Here is a 12,790-nt window from a genome sequence, read left to right on the forward strand (position 1 = left end):
CATTTTCTTATAATTACTTTATAGTCCCAAATTTCCAGATGATCAATTTATTAGTATTTCGTGATTGCCATCTGGTACAAAGCGAAGATTGTACCAGATTGTACCAAACATTGTACCAAACATTTAAATTTGTTTATAAGTGACAAGAAAAGCTAAGAACGTGTGATTGGCCCTAAGGCTCTTTTCAATTACCAGTTTGTTTTAAAAACAAGAGCTAAGAGCTCATATGGCACTCATGACGAGGTCGGAAGAGCCAAGAGCTCATATGGTATGAACTCTGGCAAAATTCTAAGAATCGATTGCTTTAAAAGGAAAGTCAGAGGCTTAATGCTGGTCGGTATTTAAAATAAGAGCTCTGAGTCACAAGGTCCTTCTAAATATCAAAATTTATTAAGATCCGATCACCCACTCGTAAGTTAAAAATACCTCAATTTTTCTAATTTTTCCTCTCCCTTCAGTCCCCCAGATGGCCGAATCGGGGAAAACAGCTTTATCATTCAATTTGTGCAGCTCCTTGACACGCCTACCAATTTTCATCGTCCTAGCACGTCCAGACGCACCAAACTCGCCAAAGCATTGAGCCCCACCTCCTATCTCCCCCAAAGAGAGCGGATCCCGGTTACGTCAATCACATATCTACGACATTTATAAGCGTTTTCCAAGATTTCCGGTTTCCCCCTCCAACTCCCCCCAATGTCAACAGATCGTGTCAGGATTTGAAACAAGAGCTCTGAGACATGAGTTTCTTCTAAATATCAAATTTCATTAAGATCCGGTCACCCGTTCTTAAGTTAAAAATACCTCAATTTTTCTAATTTTTCCAAATTAACAACCCCCAGCTCCTCCAAAGAGAACGGATCCGTGCCAATTATGTCAATCTCGTATCTATAACTTGTGCTTTTTCTTTCCATCAAGTTTCATCCCAATCTCTCCACTCTTAGCGTTTTCCAAGGTTTCCGGTTGCTAAGATTTCTGTTTTCCCCCTCCCACCCTCTATGTCCCCGGATCCAATTTGAATTGAAAATGGAGCATCTGAAACATAAGATTCTTCTATATGTCAAGTTCCACTAAGATCCGATCACCCATTCGTAAGATACCTCGATTTTCACGTTTTCCAAGAATTCCGGTTTCCCCCTCCAACTCCCTTCAATGTCACCAGATCTGGTCGGAATTTAAAGTGAGAGTTCTAAAGTACAATATCCTTCTAGATATTAAATTTCATTAAGATCTGATCACCTGTTCTTAAGTTACAAATACCTCATTTTCTAACTTTTCCGAATTACTCCCCCCCCCTCAACTCCACCAAAGAGAGTGGATCTGGTCTGGTTATGTCAGTTACCTATCTTGGACTTGTGCTTATTCATTCCACCAAGTTTCATCCTGATCTCTCCACTTTAAGCGTTTTCCAAGATTTCCGCCCCCCCCCCTAATGACACTGGATCCGGTTGGGATTCAAAATAAGAGATCTGAGTGTCGAGGTCCTTCTAAATATGAAATTTTATTAAGATACGATCAATCTTTCGTAAGTTAAAAAATACCTCATTTTTTCTAATTTTTTAGAATTAACCCTCCTCCCAACTCCCCCGAAGAGAGCAGATCTGTTCCGGTTATGTCAATTCCATATCAGTGACTTGCGCTTATTTTTCCCACCAAGTTTCATCCGATCTCTCCACTCTAAGCGTTTTCCAAGATTTTAGGTTCCGCCCCCCAAATTCCCCTTCACCGGATCTGGTCGGGATTTAAAATAAGAGCTCCGGGACATGATATCCTTCCAAACATCAGATTTCATTAAGATCCGATCACTCCTTCGTAATTTAAAAATACCTCATTTTTCTAATTTTTCAGCACTAACCCCCCCCCCCCCAACTCCCCCAAAGAGAGTGGATCCGTTCCGGTTATGTCAATCATGTATCGAGGACTTATGATTATATTTCCCATCAAGTGTCATCCCGATCCCTCCACTCTAAGCGTTATCCAAGATTTTGGGTCTTCCCCCAACTCCCCCCAATGTCACTGGATCCGGTCGGGATTTCGCATAAGAGCTCTGAGACACAACATCCTTCTAAACATCAAATTTCATTAAGATCCGATCACTCCTTCGTAAGTTAAAAATACCTCTTTTTTAATTTTTCAGAATTAACCCTCCTCCCCCCAAATCTCCCGTAAAGAGCGGTTCCGTTCCGGTTATGTCAATCACATATTTAGGACTTATGATTATTTTCACCACCAAGTTTCATCCCGATCCCTCCACTCCAAGCGTTTTCCAAGAGTTTAGGTCCACCCCCCAGCTCTCCCCAATGTCACCAGATCTGGTCAGGATTTAAAATAAGAGCTCTGAGACACGATATCCTTCCAAACATCAAATTTTATTAAGATCTGATCACTCCTTCGTATGTTAAAAATACCTTACTTTTTCTAATTTTTCAGAATTAACCCCCCCCCCCCCAACTCCCCCAAAGAGAGCGGATCTGTTCCGGTTATGTCAATCACATATCTAGGACTTACGATTATTTTCACCACCAAGTTTCATCCTGATCCCTCCACTCTAAGCGTTTTCCAAGATTTTAGGTTCCCCCCTCCAACCCCTCCCAATGTAACTTAATCTGGTCGGGATTTAAAATAAGAGCTCTGAGACACGTATCCTTCCAAACATCAAATTTAATTAAGATCCCATCACCAGTTTGTAAGTAAAAAATACGGTACTTCATTTTCTAGTTTTTCAGAATTAACGGGACCCCAACTACCCCCCCCCCCCCGGATAGTCGAGTCGAGAAACAAAATATTTCTAATTTTATCTGGTCCGGTCCCTGATACGCCTGCCAAATTTCATCGTCCTAGTTTACCTAGAAGTGCCTAAAGTAGCAAAACCAGGACCTACAGACAGACCGACAGAATTTGCGATCGCTATATGTCACTTGGTTAATACCCAGTGCCATAAAAAGCATTAGTTGTTCGTTCAGTATTTAATATTTTATTATAACAAAGATTGTTTGTAATCGAGATTACAATGCCTCCGTAACCCTAAGATTCTCTGATGCTCTTTGGCATCGTTTTCCACAGTTTAGCTTCGCCGCAATTTATCCGTCTCTACAATCAAGAGTCGAGTTAATTCTTTTCAAAGATAAGCAACAAAAAACACTGTTTTAAGGCTTTCCTTTCCACGAAAACGAAAGAGTTTATGTTCCTTTTTTTCTTCTAGATGTGGAACAGTTACGGAGTATTACCCCCGAAGTTGGAAAGGGATAATTGTTACCATTAGAAGGCTCATCGATGCTGACTTAAAACGTGGTTCGCCGAGCAGCACTTCTCAGAATCTATTGATGGACGAACTGGAAAACCTACGGGTGTTGAGTGCACCAGGTATTCTGCATCTACTTGGGGTCATACCGACCCAGGAAAACCATCAAATATCTTTGGTTTATGAAAGAGTTCAATTTGGCTCATTACATAGATGTATGCACGAGTTGCCTATACAAGAATTTGGCCTTAAAAAAGCTGACTTTTCTTTGCCAAATTGCCACTGCCCTGAAATTAGTCCATAATATGGGCTTTTTACATTTAGGAATATCCTCTCATTCAATTCACATTGTTAGCCCTACTCAGGCAAAACTGGGCAATTTCGAGTTTGCCATCCGCGCCCGAGGCGAGTTAAACAAATGTGTTTATGTTCAGCGCCCTTGGGACGTATTTAAGAATATTTATTGGAGATGGATGTCCCCGGAATCGCGATGGAAAGACAAGTGCCTACGGTTGAGTCGGATAATTTTTCTCTGTGTATGGTGGTAGTAGAAGTTTTTACAGGAGAACTGCCATGGGAGGAGAGAGATTTTAAACATGTGCTTGAATTGATAAGTCAAAAAAGGGAAGAATCTGAAAAATACAATGAAAAGAATCCTGTCATCAATGTTGGACAGTTTCCCACCCTTATCCGAAGGCTGTTAAGAGCTGGGCTGGATGTACAGCCGCGCATGCGCTGTGACTCTTCGGAAATTGAATTTATGCTCGAGCAGCAAATTATAGCGATTTCTAAAACAGGAAAAGGTATCAGACCGAGTCTTGATCAGTCACATTCTGTCAGTAAGATATCTTTTAGACAGCCCACTCGTAACGAGAGTGATTCGGACTCAGAAATATCGTGTTCAAGTCAAGAGAGGTTTGTGATTGCTAGAGATTCTGGTGTTTTTGGCACTCCGGAAGTAACAGATGAATGCGCTGAATCAGTAAGCTCGTCGTCTTCCAAACCTTATGTACAGCAAAAGGTAGAAACTCTCGTCCGAAGATTTAGTACGAAAAGAGATTCTGTTATGCCAACAAGTTCAGGGGATAATACAGTTTATCAAAGTGTTTCGAGCAGTCCCATCCAAAGCAGAAGTTTTTCTAGGCGGTTTTCACTTCCGTCACGATCGAAGAAAAACGAGACAAGCTCTTTCGATTCGGCAGTTAAAGTGTCCTTTTTCCCACAGCAGCCAAAACACAGATCGGTTAACGATTCGTCTGGCTCATCCTGGGGTAATATATTGAACTCAAGCAAAGCCGGCATATTAAAACTTACAAAGGGGACGTTATCTACTGAACTAAAATCGGCAGACGTGAGCAAAATAATACCGTCTACTATTCTATCCAGCAATCGCTAGATACAGTGGACAGCGACCTGAGCCAATTTACGCCAAGGTTCAAAAGGGCGAAAAATGTCTCTCGAAAAATGAATCATCAAAAGTTATCCCACCTCCCCCTCCGATGCCAAAAATTACCCAAGAGCTCCGAAAACCAGCAAGCCACTTCAGCTCCCCGACAGTTTATGTTCCACCAGTAAACCAGGATGGGCATAGAGTACCATCAAAAGATGAGAATCGATACACACACATTCCATCTGATATCAAGTCTGTTGTTGCCCAGCCCAGACACGTAATAGAAAAAGAAAAAGAATTTGATAGATCTGAATGGCGCTGTATTCTTTCAAGGGCTAATTCAAGTGCTGTTTGTACTCAAACTGCGAATTTTTGCAGTAAAGGTACCCAGACTGATGTTTTCCAAGGAAATTCAAGCGACGAGGTAAAGCGTTACATACAGACAGATTCTGATGACAATTCTAGCGGATCATATAAATTTTCTCAACCGCTGATGGTATCAACTCCTCAGAGAGTCGATGCTATTCACGATTTTGGTCGAGCCCCATCTAAAAACAGAAAAGATCCTTTGGTTGGAAGTTATGAGTTTTCAAGGGGAAATATTGTAGAGACAAGCTCACCTTTTACTATTGAAGAAAAAAAGCGGCGTGTCAGTTTTTACGAGCCAGGAATAGTTCCGCAAAGACCGAGTCGGGGGAAAAATAGGAAAGAGTCATCTAGTAATGGATCTCTGTATGAGACTGCCAATGAGGTGAGCCAACCTGAAAAGTTTTTATGTGTGCCGCCCCCTGACTTACAGAAGCCGAAAGCTAAATTATCTCCTCCTCCCCCCAAACCAGCCCGAGTAAATCTGACCAGCTGGCCTTTAGTGCCTTATGACGACTCTGTACCTGCCTCCCAAGATACTAGTTTTATATCTGAAACAATTGTCGTGAAAATAGACACAAACCGAGGCAGTGTGAATGTGGACTCTATTGTTTCCGAAAATTTTGAAAGTGTTATCGAGCATTTGAGTGGCAACACTGGATCCAGTCCAAGTAGTGCTTCAACTATTATTGATACTACAAATCCCAGTGGCTGTTGGGAATTTAGTTACTGAAGAAATGATTCCAAAGACTGTTTCAGTGAGTGAAACCATTACTGAAAACTCTCATCTATGTCATAATCACATTCAACGTTTGCAAAATAACCTAGTTGGATATGAACCATGTGCCTCTGATGGCTGCCCCGTTGAAGACGAGGAAAATAACAGAAATGAGAATGTAGAAAATCAGATGATACAAAACCCATCTACTGAACTAGTGCCCATGCAAGAGACTGTCCTAGAAACAGTGAACATAAAGGAAGAAACCGCTTATTTGTCGGTAGTTGAGGACCAGGGAGGCATTGAGGCAGTTAATTCTTCCAATTAGTGAATTTATTTGTATAGGTCACTTTTTCAGTTGTGATTCACTTGTCTTTAACTTTTTTACTTTTAGTTATTTCTTGTTGCTGTTTGCATAACTTGAAAAGACCTGGAATTGCAATGGGTACTAGAAGGGAATAGCTTACTAAAATAACGTTTTCTTGGTAATGGGGATTATTGTAAATTAAAACTGCCAAAAAAATGATATATATTATGTTTAACTAACATATTTAAGCAATTTAGTTAAGTAACATAGCTACAATTTAAGGAAATTTGATTATCTTCTGACTTTTGACAAACCAATTTGACCCTCGGAAAACCTTTTTTAGAATCAAAGACTTTGTCTGACGTATATTATTCCCTAAAACTAATTAGTAGTAACTCCAAATGGTGAGAAATATTTTTGTAATGAAGTAATTGCTTAAGAAATTTAATCAATTCCATTTTAAAACTATTGAGTCCAATTGACCTTCTTAATTACCCCTGCAGAAAAAAAAATTGACAAAAATGAGGTGACAAAAAAATTGTTGTTGCACCTGTTACTATATACCGCCATCTATTTCTACTGTATCTTATTTTTCGTTGAGTTGCTTTGCCCTTATGTGTTTTTCACCTTACGTTGAAAGACTGAAACCTGATGCATGTCGCAATCTACAGGCGAAAGTCTGAATTAACATATTTTACAGATATTTCAGATATACACCTAAGATTTATATTTCTGAGATTCTAACCTAATTTCCAACCCATTGCTGAGATTTATAACCTACCCTGTCACCCTCAAACCTTGCATAAGACTGACAAAGCTGACTGGTCAAGAAACACATAGTGGCTTGATGTATGTGCAACATATTTGTTAAATACCCATATGCAGGATTTTCATCGCTGAAATGTCAACATCTACTAGATTTCGCTGTTCACGGTAACATGTATTTTCATTAAAGTTGAATAAATCTCTGGACAGCGAAATTTGGTTTCCTTATTTTTAACTATGTGATGTTCTAAAGAAATTAGTGGAAATTTAAAGTAAGAATGCTCAAGAATTAATTTTTAAGGTGTGATATTTTTTTTTAAGAATTTTTTTTAGTGTATTTTCGTGATTATCTGAATTATCGCTACAAAATATAATTTTATTTTCTGCGAATTAGACCGTGGATTTAGTGGAAATTTTATTCAATAAACTGAATTTAGAGTTTAGGCCAGTCCAGATGATTATTCGCACCATATTGAAGCCATTATCTAAGATGAAGCGTGTCAATTTATTATTCGTGGCTTTGTTTGTTTTATTTCTTTTTGGAGAGGGAGCATTTTTCTGGTTTAGAATATTCCTTATTGAGGTTTCGCTTTCTTTAAAAATTATTGGTAACCTGAATATAAACTTTAAAACGAATTGGAGCCCTATAGTTTCAGTGTAATTGTTTTTATCAATTCTAAATAGAAGTTGTTTTGTTCTTTAAAAAAGGAGGGGGGGGGTTAAGAGCTGATAATTTACGTGGAGAATTTCTGCTTCAAAGTTTTAATTTATACCGTCTAATGACAATCATTTGTTTCTAGTCATTATGAATGAAAATTTAGCCATAAAAGGCATGGTCCTATGGCAGTGGCATAGCCAGCTGGGGGGGGGGGATGGGCACTAGGGCGTAGAGTCCCCAAGTGCAACTCCTGTTGGGATTCTATTTATATTTATTTCATGGACGATAAACTGGGGGGACGCCTCTGACTGAAATCGTCTCCAAGCACTAGAAAACCCACCTACGCCTCTGCCTATATCTTCCCCACTCAGAATAGTATTTCTGGAACTTTGGGGCCATCTTTGAGTCAAAATTTGTGTTTAGTGAATTTGTTTGATTTTTTTAAGCTGCAAGTGGTCCGTACCTTTTTTCTTGATTAATTGGTATCGCTGAGTGTTAAATAGCGATCTGTGATGTGATTCTTTGATGAAATAAAAAATGTTCAAGTTTTAAAGTTTAAGCTCTTTTTCTGGAGGTTATGAGTCTTTTCGTTATTAGGATCTATATATTGTACTGACAGTTAAAGGGTGGAAGGATTTTTCCGTGAGAAAATGGCTCATAGTATAGCTTATAAAAGCCAAAATAATCTGATTATCCAATACAGAATAAAAAAAAACTTAAGATTAAGACTAAAAAAGGAAACGGGCTTTCAGACAACTTAAGATTGTATCCAAAGAAACTTTCTTTAAATTTAGTTTAATGGTCTTAAATTCAGTTGATAGCTTGTTTTGCCTTGTTTTCTGTTTTTTTTTTATAATTTTAACAATATTTGGGGGGTTACTTAACACCAAAAAAGAGTAAATATGCTTTCAAAAATTTATGATTAGATCCAAAGAAATTTTAATTTAGATTGAATTTTAGACTAAAATCAAATTCAGTTGATTGCTTCTCTTGTTTTTTATATCAATATGATCTATTCAATGCTGAGTGAAAATTCTGTTTTGTAACTTATACTGGTTTTTATAAGACTTTCCCAATTTGCCAAGTAACTGTAGACTTGATTAATTGTAGACTATACTAACTAAATTAACTTGCGACTGTGCATACATCATTGATTGGAAAAATAGAAACCCTAGTAATGGAAATTAGAAAGAATGGAAAATATTAGCTTTTCATTTGCTGTGTCAATACATAGCCTAGCTCTGCTAGGTTGTTTTCTAAATTTATTGTTCTGAAAATTTACACCGGGCAGTTACCCTAAACATCTGTACGCGTAAAATTGTGTCAGCAAAGAAAAAGCAAGACATAAAAAATTTCGTAAAGGATTTCTGGCAAATTCCCACAGTGTCAGATTTCCCGTGAAAAATTCCCTTACTGGAAACTTTCCTCCCCATGGAAAATCCCACCAGAAGAAAATGTTCCTTTCACTACCCAAAAAGTGTATGCATACTTCCCAATTCCAAATACTATACAAAAACAATGGGCAAATTTTGTAACTTAAAAACCGTTTCCCAGGGGCTATCGGGGGTCAAGATATCTCCAAAGACATAGTTATTCGGCGTTTCAACTATTTGTTTTATATAATCTTGTCAAAAAAAGACGGTGGTGTTGCATTCCAACAGACGATAGGTCTGTTAGAAAACATACCAGTTAGACCAGTGTACCAGTCTAAGGTTTTCGACCATGCTGATTCCAATGATGCACTTTTCATTTCGAATGATGCCATTTTCGAGGGGTTTCAGGCTTTTTTCTGGAATCCCTATAAAAAAAAACAACTTTTACCCATTAGTGCCGAGTCCATGGCAAAGCCAGTTCATTAGGGAGTAGGATTGTGGAACGCTCTTTGTCAGTCTACTATGAAAATCTATATCTCAGGGTTTTTATGAAAGTGTTCTCAATTGGAAACAATGGGCAAAATCGAGTATGGGTTGATAGGGGCTAAAACATAATTTTGCTTATAAGTGAGATTCAAACCATTTCGAAATACTGAGGGAGCTGTTGCCGCATTAGAAGAGATGTCTGGTGACAATGGGGACCCTGCTGATATGATTACAATCCCTTCTGAGGTGGCTGGAGTGATTCACAAACAGGAGGTAAACGATAAAACTTTAGAAGCTGATGTATTCCAGAGTTTTCCACGTGATGTTGCCGGCACGATAGAGATTCATGTAGTGCTTGCTGTTCCTGAGCCCGTTAGTGATGATATGCCCATCATTAGCCCAACACCCAAGAGAAAAGCTTAGACTACTCCTTAAAGTCAAGCCAATCTAGCCCCACGATGGAAAAAAAAACAACTTGTACATTGCCAATCCTTTGCTGGCACCATAAAAGAGTCCTTGATACATTTTATTTTTGATGTCCGAGTATGAGATCTTCTGTCATTTCTTCAATGACGATATTCATGATTTGATTTTCAAAGAGACTATCAGATATACGTCACTTAAAAAGGTGACTTGGCTTTAAGCCATTGAACACCTAAATACTTTCTTGGCGATTATACTGCTGTCTGAGTATAATAACCTTCCAAGTGAACGCTTATTCTGGTCCAAGTCAGATGACAAGAGTGTCGGTATCGTAGGCAAAGCCATGAGTAGAAACGCTTTCACTAAGATAAAGCAGGATCTGCACTTCGCGAACAATGAAAGTCTTGCCCTTGGCGACAAAATGGCTAAGGTGCGACCACTCTTTGAGATTGTAAACTCGAAGTTGAAACAGCTGGAGACCTTCTGCATAAACTCTCCACAGACGAGCAAATAATACCATTCTACGGATGTCATAGCTACAAAACGTTTATCAAGGGTGAGCCAATTCGTTCTGGCTACAAGGCCTGGGTATTAGCTTGATCTCATGGATATCCTTTCAACATCGATCTCTATCAAGGGAAAGCAGCAGTCACCCTCTTGGCCACTCAGCACAAGAGTGGTAACACAATTTCTATCAACTTCTGAAGACCCATCTAGCATTAAGTTTATTTTGACAACTTTTTTACAGGCTATGACTTGATTGTTCATTTTCAACGCCTTGGTTTTAGGGCGATTGGAACAGTCCGTGAAAATCGCTTAAGAGAGTGTCTATGAAAGACTCTAAGGCTCTGAAAAAGAAGGAGCGGTGGTTCTTTGATTTCAGATCTTCAAGAACTATTTTAGCTGCCCTAATGGACTGACAGCAAAGCTGTATGCGTTGCAACCAACTTTAATACTATTGAACCCAAGTTTCATGCCAAACCGTTGTCAAGGAGTGCTTGTAAAGATATATTTATCCCACAGCCAGCCATTGTCAAGAACTATAAATAAAGTATGGGTGGTTTTGACCTCCTAGACAACACCTTTCTTGCTATAGATCCATTACGAGAAGCAAGAAATGGTATTGGACGATTGGTCTCATTCTTCTGTGCATCTTCGGTGTAGCAGCTTGGAAATTCTACTGTCGGAATAACATACGTTAATATGGGCTACGGTTTGTCTTTTATTCGGTTGCAGCTGAAGCTGCAACCATGATACTGTTGCAATCATGAACCAGGGAAACAACTTTTTAAAAGATATTTGTCTTATATTTATTTATATATTTCGAACGCTTCATACGATATAAAGAAACCTCACAAAGACGGAAGTTAAAATAGAGAAAATTACAAAAAGGGAATAAGAAAAAAGACATCACAACGTTTATCAGAACAATGAATGAAGATCATTTGTAAAACACTGAACAACAGTTATATATTTACAACTTTAAACAACACCGTATAAGATCCGTAATCCGTAAGTGAAAACTGATTTTACGGTTATGTTTTAAAATACGTTTTGATAGAGCTATCAATGGATTGGCAGTTTTACTTTTACGGATTCATCTAAATTTCGGGCCTACAGGGGTAAATGCAGTAAATATTTCACAAAATTCGAAATATTGTGAACAGAGTTTACGTTTATCTGTTTATTTTTTTTTTTATTTTACGTTTATTTAGTTGAGATGTCTTATCTTTTGGACAATTGAAGCATAAGGTCCTCCACACTTTTTTTTCAGGGTTGGGAATCAGCACCAAACACACTTAAAAACAATAGGAAATTGTGTTGCGAGAGACAGGGGAATTCTAGGAATAAAATTTATTTCTGCTTTTATGTGGGAATTGGGGCAAATGTTCAGGGCTCGATCAATGTGAGAAGCTGCAACTGCCCTTTTAACTTGTTTGCTAAGAAAAACATCTCAACTGGACTGGCAGGGTGGAATCTGAATTACCTCAATTAAACTCCAGGGTGCTATCTCTATTTATTCTGTGGTGCTATTTTCTTGAAGTAGATATTTAGGTTTCCACTTTGATAGTTTACTCGGATTATCTTTCGCTTAGCTCGCTCTGTTATCACCATAATGAATTGACTTAAACTGGCTAGTGGTGTAATCTAAAATCTATGTCCTAGTGGTATAACGTTTATTATATTCTAACGTCATCATAACTAACATCGCAATGCAGATTTTACTTTTATGTCATTTATGGTTATAACCTATGATAATGACGTCAGTCATCATCTTGTGTATGAAAAGGCAGCTTTTGTAAAGCAATTGATTTTATTTAAAATATTATCTTTTGTTAACTACAAAAGGCACTAGATGGGACAATTTCCTTTAAAATGAGCCAAAAAATGGCTATATATGATATTCCAGTGTCCAGCTAGCTTAGGAGAAGAAAAACGGGGAAAAAAAATGCTGTCGATTGCAGCCTCTTTCCTTTGTTTTCCAAGCCAATGGATTTTCCTTGTGGCTCAAGCCCTTGGACCTTAATTTTCCTTTATAGGGTTTTTGGGACAAGGCGATTCTAATGCTTAATATGGGATTCGATTTTATACCATCTTTAGGAGATGTGTGCTATTGTATTTCTTACTATAAGACCAAATTTCTTACTCTAGGGCGTTTCTTACTATGGTCGAAAGAGGCGGCATCATACTAGGTGCCGCTACCGCAGCAACAACAATGTGAGCCGTGATTTGGGCTTTGCTAGGTAGCAACCACTGGTTCTACCATGGTGAAACAGAATGTTGTTTGTTTTTTTATTGTCTTTAAAATGACAACAGAAATTTGTTATCTTTCAATTTGCTTCTTTACGGTTCGTCAAAACGTTTATGTGTTTTTGGGTTACATATCCAAAATATTTCTGAAAATCAATGGGGAATTTGAAATAATATAATAATATGTCTAGGAATTTAGTTTGTGCTATCCTGAAGTGGAAATATCGGAAACCGTTAAGGAATCCCCGCGAAGTCAAGTGTCCGAACGAAAGTTCGAATTTACATGGCACTAGTCCGCACCGTTCTCCTTTACGG

At 38.3% G+C, this 12,790-nt stretch overlaps 1 protein-coding gene across 1 annotated transcript in view; it reads left to right on the plus strand.

Annotated features, from left to right (window-relative positions):
* Positions 1-7,995, plus strand: part of LOC136026915 (uncharacterized) — a 182,479-nt gene extending 174,484 nt beyond the window's left edge. The window contains exon 5 of the transcript XR_010617441.1: positions 6,742-7,995. The gene's annotated coding sequence lies outside the window, so the exon portion shown is untranslated. The remainder of the gene's footprint in view (positions 1-6,741) is intronic.
* Positions 7,996-12,790: the final 4,795 nt, after the last annotated feature.

Source organism: Artemia franciscana, chromosome 5 (genome assembly GCF_032884065.1).
Source record: "Artemia franciscana chromosome 5, ASM3288406v1, whole genome shotgun sequence".
Classification (NCBI taxonomy): Eukaryota; Metazoa; Arthropoda; class Branchiopoda; order Anostraca; family Artemiidae; genus Artemia; species Artemia franciscana.